This window comes from Drosophila subobscura, chromosome O, assembly GCF_008121235.1.
Source record: "Drosophila subobscura isolate 14011-0131.10 chromosome O, UCBerk_Dsub_1.0, whole genome shotgun sequence".
Taxonomy (NCBI): Eukaryota; Metazoa; Arthropoda; class Insecta; order Diptera; family Drosophilidae; genus Drosophila; species Drosophila subobscura.
In genome coordinates this window covers 4422636-4435243 of record NC_048533.1, presented here as the reverse complement: position 1 = coordinate 4435243, position 12608 = coordinate 4422636, and the positions used below count along the sequence as shown (strand labels likewise).

General features: G+C 48.8%; 1 long non-coding RNA gene across 1 annotated transcript in view; it reads right to left on the bottom strand.

Moving 5' to 3' along the window:
- The window catches only part of LOC117898365, a 43891-nt gene extending 43414 nt beyond the window's left edge, over window positions 1-477 (bottom strand). Inside the window, exon 1 of the long non-coding RNA XR_004649132.1 lies at window positions 346-477. This is a non-coding gene — a long non-coding RNA (uncharacterized LOC117898365). The remainder of the gene's footprint in view (window positions 1-345) is intronic.
- Between the last annotated feature and the right edge of the window lie 12131 nt (window positions 478-12608).

Sequence of the window (12608 nt, the reverse complement as noted above, 5' to 3'; positions counted from 1 at the left end):
AACTGAAATGATCACAGAATTATGATCAACAATCTACTTTTTAGAGCAACATCTTACAGCCCTTTCCATAGTACTACTTGGCATTTTGTCTTTTATTTAATTGAAGGTTTGTAGATGATATATAAGCACGATTTTATGTCAAAGCTGAAGAAGATCAAATTATAAGACCCACATATATTTAGAATAAACTGATCATGGAATAACGAATAATATTAGCTTTTTAGAGATTATCTTTACAACCCATTTTCTTAGTGCTAATTTAACTCTTAAATATTGCGTTATAAAGCTTAGAACATCTGCAAAAAAGTCGAATCTGTGTATAAGTATGTTTTGTTTAGAACTTACCCTCAAATAAAAGTACATCGAAAAAATATCACATCACAACAATTTTTTTGATATTCCGTTTTGCATATTTTTTAGTTCTTTCTCTCTCTCTTTGATAAATTTTGCTTAATTTTCGACTATTTTTTTCACTTTAGTTCTCTCTCGATATTCTGCTTTCTCCCCTTGCTCCTTTTTTTTTGTAATTTTTTCTAATTTTCTGCGATTTTTCTTTTGTTTCGATTTTGTTTTTGTTTTTTTTTTGGTAAATAATTATAAGAAAATTTTGCACTTGTAAAATTTAGCGTTTAATTTTTTGTTGTTTGTTGCTCTCATAGACTTTTTGGTTGTTTTTAAAAATTTTCAGGTAATTTCGTAGTATTTTTTGTTTTCCCTCTTCTTTTTGAATGGATCGATCTTTGGATGTGCGGATCGATCGCTGTGCTGTTGTTGCTCTTCCAAAATGTGTTGTGGCCGAAATGCACAATTTAATGTGGACAATTATAACGATATAATGAACTGAAGATCTACGTCTGAATTTGTAGAAACTGAGTAGAAAACTGAGTCGAGACGATGACGAACCTTTGGGCCGAGACGTTGGAGACGTTTGGATGCGACGGAACGGTGACGAGACGAGACGAGACGATCGAGAAATCAAATTCAGACGCTTTAATTTTGCTTCAAATCGAAATCGATGCGAAACTTGAACTGAAACTGGAGTTCTGCTTACTTTCCTTTCCCTTCCCTTCCTTTGCTTTCTTCCTGAATTTACTTTCTTTCTTCCTTTCGTTAATTAATTTCGAATATATTTGCTAAATCTTCGTTTTTATTTTGATATTTCTGGACTGACGGACTGCTGTGCTGTGCTGTGTTGTTTGCCTGCTTTTATTTGTATTTATTATTAATATATATATTTATTGGATATATATATTGGTTTTTGCTTGGATCTGGACTCTTGTTTGTTAGTTTAAGTTGTTGGTTTACAAACGAAATGTTGCGCCGTTGCTTTGATTATCAAGATGATAAATTATTATTATGATCGACTATCGGCGATCGATGATCGATTCTAATGGCAAAAATGTAACTCTGTCTATTTGTTGATTTGTTGTTGGCTGGCTGGTTTTGTTGTTTTTTGGGGAAATGAGGAAAAACTGCTTGCGTTACATTCTCGTGCCGGCGTTTACATTGTCTTTTTGTTGTATTTCGATTTGAGTTTGTCTTTGTGCTGCATTCAAGACGGCATCGAGACGAGCCCGAGCTCGAGCCCCGACGCGAGACGTGCGACGGCCCTCAGGGCGGATGAGTTTGAAGTTGAAGGAGGAGGAGGAGGAGAATGAGGAGAAGGCCTTGGCTCGCCCGCAGGTGGCAGCATTTTGATGGGGAGTCGGGGTTCCTGTTGTAGGTGGGGGTTTCGGACTACAGGACGAGGTCGAGGAGGAGGAGGAGGGAGGTAGGTACAATGTCTCTCTAATGTTCTTACACTACCTCTCTCACTCACTCTCTCTCTGTGTCTATTTGTCTGTGGTTCCACTCTTGGTTGCACTTCAAGTCATTTTGCTTTGCACACTTTCACTTTCACATTCACTTTGCACTTTTTCGTTTCCCCTTGAACCCTCGTTTCTCGTTCTTCGTTCTTCGTTCTTCGTTCTCCTTTCTGCTTCTCTGTCTCTGTTTTGGTTGGTTCTAGTTTTTTTTCTAGTTCTTTGAGCGGGTGGGGTGGGGGAAACTGCTTCTGTTGCTGCTTCTAGTTCTGGTTGTGCCTTCGGCTTGGGGTTTTTATGTGATTTATGCAGATGCGAAGACTGCGCCGACTGCCGACTGCCGACTGCCTGCCTGCCTGCCTGCCTAGCACTGCCGCCTGCTAATTTGCCTCGCCAGTTGCCTGCCGCCTGCTGCCTGCCTGCTGCCAGCTGCCTGGTCGGATGCCTTCACGCAGCACACAGGACACAGGACACACAAGGAGACAAGAACCCGGAGAAGCAGAAAAAACGCCGCAGCTTGTTTCGCGTTTAGCAGTTTTCTGTTGCAATGTTCTGCAAAAATTGTTAACGATGACGGGCCCCAGAGTCACCGCCGCCGCTGCTGTCGCTGTCGCTGCCGTCGCTGTCGATGTCGATGTCGCTGCAGCGCTCTGATTATGAAGTCCCCGCTCCTGCTGCTGACCCTCCTGCTGCTGTTGTCCCTGTGCCGTGCCCCGACTGATGGGTTGATGCGGATGAAAGTGGCCGCTGGCCGTGCGCGTTGATGTGGCTGGGCGCGAAACGCGCAAAAAATTCCGCGGCAGCGTCAGGGGCCGTGGCAGCAGCGCCAACAGAATTGTCCTCATCCTTTTTTGGTTTGCTTTGGTTTGGCTTTGGCGCAAAAAAATTGCTGCGACTGCGGCAGCACGGCAACGACAGCAGCGTCACTTCTGCTAATGTACATGCAACCCACACACACACACACACACACACAGGCACCCACACATACATATGCACTGCTGGACAAATCCCAAAACACACACACACAGACACTGAGAGAAACAGCAACAGAAACAGAGAAACAGACAGCAAAACGCGCGCTCAGTCGCGAAAAATCAAAACAAAGCGCGACGACATACGATGGCCGCAGCAGCAGCAGCACACATACACACAGAGAATGCACATGCCACATAGGGGACACACCAGCACCATCCTGCCCCCACACTCCACACTTCTCTTGGCGTCCAATCAAGAGCAAAACGCATTTTGCTGCGCCTAAAAATCAAACAACGCCAAAAAGTATGCAACACCCCACAACCCCCACGGGTGCAGGATGCAGGATGCAGGATGCATGTGGCTTGTGGGGGAGGGCACACAGGATGATGATGATGATGATGCTGCTGCTCTGCTGCAGCTATCGAGCCTAAAAGTGTACCTAAAACCCAACCACCTAGCCCAGCCCAGCCCAGCCCTGCCCTCTGGGTGGCGGGTGGCTGGGGGTGAGCGAGAGCACGTTGCTGTGGGAGCTGTTGCTCCTGGCTGCGCATTGTTGCTGGCTCTGGCGATGGCTGCGGCCTCTTCTCGCGCGCTCATTTCGATTGCCACACCACACACACACATCCATGCCCCCCAACCACTGCAGTGGCCGTGTGTGCCCCAGCCCACAGACAGCGCCATGTGGCCATGTTTTGTTTTGATTTCGTACTTTCCCACACACACAGATACACACTGGAAAATGCAATTTTTTCGTTTTCATTTCACAGAAGAAACAAAACAAAATGCAAAAAAAAAAAAAAAAAAGGAAAAAGCAAAATCAAAACCTAAGCGAAACGTATAAGTTTTCTATGCTGCGCTACTCTCTTCTTTTTGTGTATTTTTATTTGTACTTGTATTGGTGTGTATTGGAAAATCGCCAGAGCTCACACATTAAAATATCCACGCGGAAGAAAAGTGCATTGGGAAAAAATATAGAGCGCCCCCTCAAACCACCCGCAAAAACAAAACAAAGCGGAGGCAGACCCACAGTCAGAGTCAGACCCAGAGCCAGGGCTTGCTTTGTGCCAGCATCAAATCCTCCACTAACTCGTGGCACTCGGGAAGGGAGTGCGGTGCAGTGGGGAGGGTATGGTGCAGTGTGGGAGTGGACAGTGGGCTGGCATTGAGGGTGTTCCACGGAAAAGCGCATCAAAAAAGCGGAGAAAAATTGGTGGGCGAGCGGCGAATGCAGCGACACAGCCACTACTGCAATGAACGTGTGGGATATACATATGTACATAAATATGTATACTTAAGTACATATATGTATGTACATGTATCTGTAAGATATGTATACATGCTGCTATCGTTCCGGGGGGGAGTTCAAAACTAGGCACAGGAATCGTGCCTGCCTGCCTGCCTGTCTCTGCCTGAACGTAATCCTGCTGACCAGCGCGCGTACGCATCTCGCTCGTTACTCATACGCCGCGTATAACGCCGCGGGGTAGGCAGCAGTCAGCTTAGGCCGTGCACACAGCCCCTTAGCCCACCCCCCCGCGATATATGGATGTTTATGGCTTTATCGATGGCATTGGCTATTGACTTTGCTGCTGCTCCTGCCCCTTGTCTCTGCTTTGCTTTGAGTTTTGTTGCGTTTCGGTTTGGAGGCCAGGAATTGGGATTGAATGCGCCGTCCCGCACATAAAGAGATTGCCAGATACGCGAGCGTAGCTTATGGATTCGATTCATAAGTTGTGTCATGCACAAAAGGCAAAGGTGAACAGGGGGGAAGGACACGATGTGCGACGGCCACCTGCTGCGGTCTGGCCCGGGATTCATCATTAATTAATGAGCAGCCGAGCAAACCCAACACAGCATCGCATATCGCATATCGCATCTATAAATCCGTATTCAAATCAACCAAATAATGTTATCTCCCTGCTGGACAGGCGAGTATCTACGTTTTTGCTGTATGACTGATGGCCGCTAATCATCCGCCTGCATCCAGCTTGTCCCCTGCCTAGCGCTTTTTCCCATATCCGATCTTCATTAAAAACGCATTATCCTGCTCCTGCTGCTGCTGCTGCAGCAATTTGTTGGTGGGCAAATTAATGGGCAAAGTGGGGCAGGGATCGGGTCCGAAATTCATTAATTATGCGCTCGACTCCCAGCAGAGTCCCAGCTCCTGCCCCTGCTGCATGCACCCATCTACATATATATGTTGCATTTTAGTTGGATGTTGTCAGATCCTATATAGGAGATGAGGAGAGCCTTTGTCGCAGCAGCTGCTGCCGCTGCTATTGCTGTTGCTACCGCTGCTGATGGCTGATTTGCATATTCCCCAAAGCGCAGTTGCTGCGGCAGCTGCAGTTGCAGTTTGCATTTGCATGGCCTGAGAGCATGATGCATGGGGCATGGAGCGCGGGTTCGACCCATGTCCAGGGCTTTATATAACGAGAATATCGCCGGGCAAGCAGGCAGCAGGCAGGCAGGCAGCAGCGGAGGAAAAAACCCCCAAAAATGACAAAGCCAACGCGGAAAATTGCGCGAAAAACTAAACACAGCAGGGGGTAGGCAGGGCAGAGGGGGCATGGAGTGAGTCTGGCGACAGCTGCAGTTTGGGGCGACAACAAAAGTCCATTCGAATTTCAGCCACATTGCACCAATGGTGCAGCAATGCAGCTGCAACGGAGGCAGCCATTCCCTGCCCGCCCCCCAACCGGCGGCAGCAAAGCACAAACAAAGCAAAGCACAAAAAATGTAGCAGCAAATGCAATCAGCGATGCTAGCGAGGGGCATGGGGCATGCACCACCACTTTGGGTCTGAGTTGCTTTTGTTTGTTTTTCCCTGCCCCTTGGCCATCAGCAGCAGGAGGAGGAGAAGCAAGAGGAGTACCAAACGAGAGGAAAAGGTTCCGCCAAGTGTCAAGCGGTACAGTTGGCCCAGGGACTTTGGCTGGCTGCTGACTGCTGGCAGCGACATGTGGCAGGGTCATACTTGAAAGGGAATCGAGTGACCAGCTCGCTCTCTCTCTCTTTCTGTGTGTCTCTGTGTCCCCATAGGATCTGCATAATTCATGCGACTCATTTTTTGCTGCTGCACTCCGCACTCCGCACTCCAATCCCCCAAAGAATAGCTCCATGGTGGCCAGTGGCAGTGCCAGTGCTACTGGTGGCACGATAAACATATTTTGCTTTTAATTAATCAAGCGAATCGCATCGCAATGAAACGAAACGAAAGCGGATCCGAGTGCCTGCCGCATGCTCAAAGGACATGCAATGCAAAACGGATGCCCTACAACCGAACTTTGAACTTTCGATATGTAATATTTTGCAATCCCAGCCACAGCGCCACTCCACTCCACTCTCGTACATTCTATATGCAGAAATGTGCATCATCCATCGCCAAAGGGGGGTTGGGGTGGTGTGGACTGTCACTGGTTGGGGGGCAAGGGCAAAAACAAAATACTAAGCCCGCATTTGGCTGCATCCGAACCGAGCCCGGCCGGGGCAGGGGGTGGCCATTGATTCACTCTCTTTTTATCTCCCTCTCTCACTCACTCACTCTCTCTCGCTCTGCCTCCATCTATCTCGCTCTTTCCTGCACTTTATGCGCTGTGTTTTTGTTGCTGCATTTAAAAATTGCGCGCTTGCGTTTGAAAAACAAGCAACAAAAAAATTACAAAAATGCCCCGCCTACTGCGAGTATGCAAAGGGGTGGCGGGGGGGGGAGTGGGCCAGGAGTGGGTTGACTCCGTTGATGGCTGGCGTCTGTCAGCCATCGCTGCAATGGCGAAAAATTGAATGCAACTGCGACACGGACAGAGACGATGCTGCGTTGCTCATACGCCCCATACGCCCATACGGCCAAACCCCCCCTTCAACGTTCAACAAAATGCACTTTTCGCAGCAAAAGCAGCAGCAGTGGCAGCCGCATCAAATGTTGCAACATTTTGTTGTTCGCTGTGTGATGGCGGGTGGGCATGTGGCGGGTGGTTGGGTCTGTGGGCTGCGCTGGCACAGACATGCAACATGGTTGGATTTTTACGCTGCAGCTGCTTTGTCAATCCGCGGACTTGTCCATATATATCAATTTGTTGTACGCTGTCATTGTTGCCCACCGTTGGGCACTGGCCATGCCCATGCCATGCCCCCTCTGCTGTTGTCTATGGAGCGACGGAGCGGCAGTTGCTTTTAGCCACAATTTGCAGGCGAACTTTGCTTCCGCAGCAGCAGCAGCAGCAAACTGATTGACAAATAATTGGCATTGGCCGCTGGCTGGTGCGGCCTTTTGCTTTGACGCTGCCACAGCACTTACAGGAAAGGGCAGCCTGAGAAGATAGAAGCAACATCGAGAGAAAACTCTCCATAGAGCACTCGCCATCTCCTGCTCTGCTCTTTTAATGAAGACATTAGCGGCCAACACTTTATTTCAATTAAGCGCACAAATACACCCAGGGAGAGGCGCCTTTTCGCCTTTGTCCTGCAACAGTAATTACCTACAAGGACAACCAAACGACGTCATCTTGGCGGGGCCTCTAAACTAGCGGCGGCGGCAGACCACAGCAACGACAACGGAACGACAACGCCAGCAGGACAATGGGCGACAAGGACAAACATGCAAATAGTCAAGTTTGCTGGCTGAACGCGCCGTTAAGGATAAGCACTGAGGAGTGGCCCAAATGAGGGGTGGAATGAGGAGGAATATCTCAAGAGACAACAGCGACATAAACTACAGAGGCCACGGAGAGCGCACGGGCACGAACGGAAGTGATGCTTATCCTTTACAGGCTAGAGAGCAGTCCTCATATACAACAGCGCATACCTCGCAGTACGTAGCTCGCGGCTTGGTGTAATTAAAGTTGAACAGGACTTAAAGGACATCTTTCGCATGCGCTCTTGCTCTTTTGTGTGTGCGGAAAAATTCCGCTTGTCATGTGATAAGGATAATGAAATCCTTGCGACTGGAATATTTACTTTGCATACGACCCACACACACACACAGCACACACACGGAGGACACACTATTTATGTGCTGCCTGCCTGGACACAGAGGTGCGGCTCAAGTTGTCGTCGCCGTTGCCGTCGCCGTTGCCGTTTGCCGTCTTTGAAGCCTTTGGGAGTTGCTGGCATGGGAGGCAGCGCCCAAGGTTTTAGTGTCAATTTGGTTACAAGTGTCGCCAGGACACACACACACAAACACATAGACACACACGTAAACCCTTAAGTCATCAAGGACACACCTTGTGGGGCTCTCCTTGCTGGGTATGACTTACTTAATGCTCATTCCTTTTTGGGGTCAAGAAGTGGCGTCACTGGACACACATTAGACACTTCCACATTACACACACATGCGAGAGTGACTCGCCCACCTGGCGCCCTCCCCCGCACAACTAATTCCCAGTCATCGACCCAACCCCTGGCTACCTTTAACTCCCGCCAAAACTTTAATCTTAAAGGCAATTTCGTGAAATTTTCTTCGCATTTCGCAAAATGCAATTTACAAAACTTTTGCCAAAAATAACGAAACGAAACGAAACGCAGACCATAACAAAGTTGCATGAAAATTGCACACATGGCCCCAGCCCCAGCTAACGCCACTGCTGCACATCCTGCCACATCCTTCCTGCTGCTAAAGAAAAGGCGGTGAGAGTTTTGTTTCGGGTAATTGCGTTCTTGTGGGGGTGGAGGAGGTGCATGCGTCTGAGGCATAGACGAGCACGAGGCAGTTGCAGGCGCCCTGGCACTGCCTTTGGCTCTAACAACCCAACCCTTGGGCCGAAAAATACAGCCAGCAGCAGCAGGGCAGTGGCAGTGGCAAAGTGCATACTTATTATGCAGGCCAAAACTGCAGTTTGGCCTCCACCCACGCCCAAACGGAATGGAAAATGGAGAGCGGGATCGTAAAGTCTGGCAGCGGGGCAGCAAATTAAAAACTTCCTTCCATTGATGGCAAACAAACAAAGGGACGGACGAACGCCAGAAGTTGGAGTTGCAGAGGGTCTTGTCGGGCGATTCTTTGGTAGTAATTTTGCTGATTTCACAGCCCACTGCAGTAGGATAGGGCTGATGTTGTGTTAAGGCTGGGTGGGGGCTAACGACCCGATAACAATTTGATTCGGGTACCGCCAGTTGCACCCGACAGTGCTGCAAGTCCAACTGTGCCACACGAAACCCTCGAGCAAGAAACGAGTTTAAGGCATGGTAACAATCCCTCGGAGAAGTCGAATCTTAAGCTGCAGAAAGATTCCCTGCGCCACTAGAAATCATTGCCTTTGTTTTCGGTGTTGTCCAGCTGTTGCATGCCACTGCCACTCCCACAGAAACTGCCCAATCCCATTCACAACTCTCCAGAGAGCGCGTAAATGCAGCGGGTCAGACAGATGTACGCATATACAAAAGATATATTTATATGTATAATGAGTTTGACCGGCATTATTTTGCAATTTTAAAAATTGCACGTGATTTTTACAAGCCGTTAAAAAAGAGGCAACAAAAATATGACCAGTGGGCCGGGCGGGAGAATCCACACAGCTCACAGCCCACAGGACACTGGCCATGGCATGGACGAGCGTCGCTGCTGGTGTGTCGGTCTGTCTGTCTGTCGGTCTGTCTGTGTGCGGCGCCAACAAAAAATAAGAGCAAATAAAAAAGGGAAATTTGAGAGTGAGGAGAAGAGACAGAAGCAAAAGCGTGTCTTTTTTTTCGGTGCGACCTCTTTATCGGCAGCATGCAACACATGGTTCGGGCTCTGGCTCTGAGCTCTGGACTCTGTCTCTGGACTCCGACTACAGCTCCGAAGTCTGCACTCCTTTGCATGCCGCGTGCGAAGGTGTTTAAGCTGATTGCCCGAGAAAAGTCAAGGCGGGAACAGTTGCAACAGCAGCAGCCTGACACCTTCTGTCCCTCTTCCAGGCCACAGAAAATAATCCCTTGAGCAAGTAGCTGCTGAAGATCTGTGGCAGCTCCAATGATAGATGGATGACTGCTGCTGCTCAGCGCTGACTTGATTTACTTGATCTATTTTTGCAGCTGAAAGCGTTTACCCACTCCCGAAACTCCTTTCAAATGCACAGGATCTCTGCGCCACTGCTGGCACTCGCCCACTCTCCCCTGCAACACGTTTCATTGGCCTTTTTATATTTTCGACACTTTGCCGCTTTTCCTCTTTTTGTTTTTGTGTCCATTTACGCCGCTTTTCAGCTGACGTTGCAACAGCCACACGGCAGCATCAGCAACAGTTTTACTGTTCATTGGCCGCCACACCGCCAAAAATATGCACAGAAACAGAGCCAGAACCAGGGGCGAGGACATCGTGTGGTGGGCTGGTCCTGGGTCCTGCTGCCTGCTGCCGGCTGCCGCTGACCGGCACGGCACGGCACGGCACAGCACGGCGTTGTTTGGCCTCCTTTTTGTTGTCCTTCCGCTCTTTTTTTTCGGTTTTCGGTTTTCCATTTTTTATTGCTTATTTTTTTTCGCGCGCGCTCCGTATTTTCGTTGATTTCTGCTGTGTGCGCGCTCCCTCACTCCCCCTCGCTGGTCTCCACTCTTTTTCCATAATTTCTTTTTTGCGCTTTTTTGCCGAATAAAAAATAAGTTAAAAAACAATCAAAAATAAATTGCAGCTGGCAATGAGGGCGTTCAGTGGGGCAAGGAGTAAGGGGCGATTGGGTCTGTTCGCGCTGTTAATGTGGAAATCAGGCTGTTTGCCACGCCTGCCCCATGCCCCTCCTGCAACACTCTGCCGGTGTGACGTTGCATGGGCGATGGCCTTTATCTGTTTGTATGCCATTGATTTTTAATTATGTTGCATACTTTCGGGCGCGCGTGATTTTTTCGCTACTTGTTTTGGTTTTTTTCGGGCCTTTTTTATTTTTTGGCAATAATTTACACAATGAGTGGGCGCCCCGACAGCGCCCATGCAGCAGGTGGCAGGCAGGATGCATATAGTGGGGCGACAATGAGCGGGGAATTGCATTAAATGGAAATTAAAGAAAAACGAGTGACAAAAAAGTAAACCGCCATGCAATGGCAAGGACGAACTGGCAGTGAATGAGACGCGACTGCCCAAAAAAAGCGACAATTGGGTTGGAGAGGAAAAAACGAAACACACGAAATACAAATAATTTTCATTATCAACGATTATGGTTTGACCTTGAGAGTGGCAGTGGCAGTGGCAATGGCTGTGTGGGTGTGGCAATGGGTCACATTCGATGTTGGGGAGATTCCTCCTCCTGTTGTTGCTGTTATTATGATGTGTGCGAGTGTGTGTGGGTGCATTGTAATATATGAGTGTAAATGTCATTGTAATGGTGTGAGAGAGCGCGAAAAAAATTAAATAAAAATGCCAGCCGGGGGTCGGTCCCCAGTCGCTGTCCGGGACGGGGACAGGACAGCACAGGACGGTGACCCACGCGGCAGGGCATGGCGAAAGGAGAGTGCAGAACGGGCAGGAGCAGCAGTGTGCGTACGCGCTGCTACACCTCTCCCACTCTCTCCCCTCCCTCCTTTCTATATGTGTCTGTGTTGCCAGTTAATGAAGCACACGCACCCCATTGGAATGGGGTCACGGACAGGCAATGTTTGTCTGCCCACCCACAGGCGGCACAACAATGTACTGCCTGCCTCCCACCTCCTCTCCACTCCTGTAGTTTATTTGACATTCGCTGCATGCCAGAGAGAGAAAGAGCGAGCGAGCGAGCGAAATTCATTTTATTCTGTTTTTCGGTTAATTTTAATTGATTACTCAATATGCGAAAATAATTCATTTTCGCTGTGCGATTTTTTGTTTCGTTGTTTTTCGTTATTGTTATTATTTTTCCACACGCTTTCACTTTCGATTGTGGCACGGCCCAGCCCGGCCCTCTCGTTTGTTCGTCTGTTTTTTCTTTTTCGGTGGCCTCCACTTTCACCCAATTTCATTCATGAATCCGCCATTAATTCACCCACGAGCGGAGGGAGGGCGTCTGGAGTGGCAGCTGGGGGCAGGTCAGTTCATTGACTGACTGGAAGAGCAGCAGAGGAGGCTCGCCTCGCCTGAAACTTTGGCCATAATTCAATGCAAGAAATTGGCTCTATGCGATGCTAATCTTTAAGAAACAATGACAACAATGAGGGAGAGGAAGGGTGTCCGTCACGTAGCGCAAATTAAGAAAATATTCCCCAGAAGGCCCGGTGGCAATCCCTTTTGTCCCACCAGCCACAAAGTGTTTATGAATTTAGTGTCGTGCCTCAGTTTGTCTGGCTGTGTCCTTGGCCCCACACATGTGGGGGATGGGGGATGGAGCGTAATGAGCAGCCGAGGAAAACGCATATTAGGCTTATCGCTAGAAGCCGCCTGCATCTCGTCCTTCAACCCCGCTTTGCAATGGCCATCCTTTGGCCCAGTCCGGCATTGAAAGGACTCTTCGATAAGCAACCGGTTTACAGGGCGAAACGAAAGGTGCGCTCTCCGTTTATTCCCTTTGGTTTTTGGGTTTTTAAGCCAAAAAGACAAAAGGCAATAAATGGTGTGGAAGGGGCAACGACAGGCAGAGGGACAGGGGGCATGCACTGGCGTTAGTTTAAGTCCAATCTTGAGGTGGTAGCCGGGGGGTTGGCCCGCAAAAGCGAAAACTTTTGCATTGTCATCGTTAAGATTGAGATCTTTATGAAGGTCGTGTATAGAGAGAACTATAACTACCGCTGCTCCCCCTCTGCTCCCCTCTACACTACTCCTTTGAGTTATCGAAACTTTGTGGCCATAAACTGCGGCGGCAGAGGGCCAATCCCTAGCGCTCTGGTGGTGCGGCATACGCGTGTTCTTCGACCCACTTGTGGGCAGCATGGCCGTAAGGTAAGCCTTGGGGTATT